This window comes from Sinocyclocheilus anshuiensis, unplaced genomic scaffold, assembly GCF_001515605.1.
Source record: "Sinocyclocheilus anshuiensis isolate Anshui unplaced genomic scaffold, SAMN03320099.WGS_v1.1 scaffold182, whole genome shotgun sequence".
Taxonomy (NCBI): Eukaryota; Metazoa; Chordata; class Actinopteri; order Cypriniformes; family Cyprinidae; genus Sinocyclocheilus; species Sinocyclocheilus anshuiensis.
Window position 1 is genome coordinate 203,239 of NW_015547632.1, and position 570 is coordinate 203,808.

Genomic DNA, 570 nt, shown 5'->3' on the forward strand with positions numbered 1-570 from the left:
CTTTATCAACAGTAACCAATAGGTCTGAGAGGAAATCTGCAAATTCTTTTAGGAAATCTGTATATGGCCCTGGCAGTCTATACACAGTAGCCAGAGCAAGAGATAGGAGAGATCTCTTTTGCATATCTGACAGTGTAACATTAAGAAGAATGATTTAGAATGAGTTAAACCTGTATCCTGTTTTCTGAGTAACATATCACTATATATTGTTGCAACACCGCAGCCACGACCAATCTGACGGGGCTCATGCTTATAACAGTAGCTTGGTGGAGTAGACTCATTTAGACCAATATAATCATTTGGTTTGAGCCAGGTTTCAGTCAAGCAGAGTACATAAAACCTATTATCTGTGATCATTTAATTTACAATGACTGCTTTGGGTGCGAGTGATCTAATGTTTAGGAGCCCAAACTTTAAAAATGGTTTTTGTTCATTTATTTTGCATTTTTCTGGTTTAATCACGACCAGATTTTTTTAGATCCTGCATTAAATTTATATTTTGACATCACTATTCGGGGAACAGACACAGTCTTTATAGATTGGACAGCGCAAGTACTTCTATCATTTAAG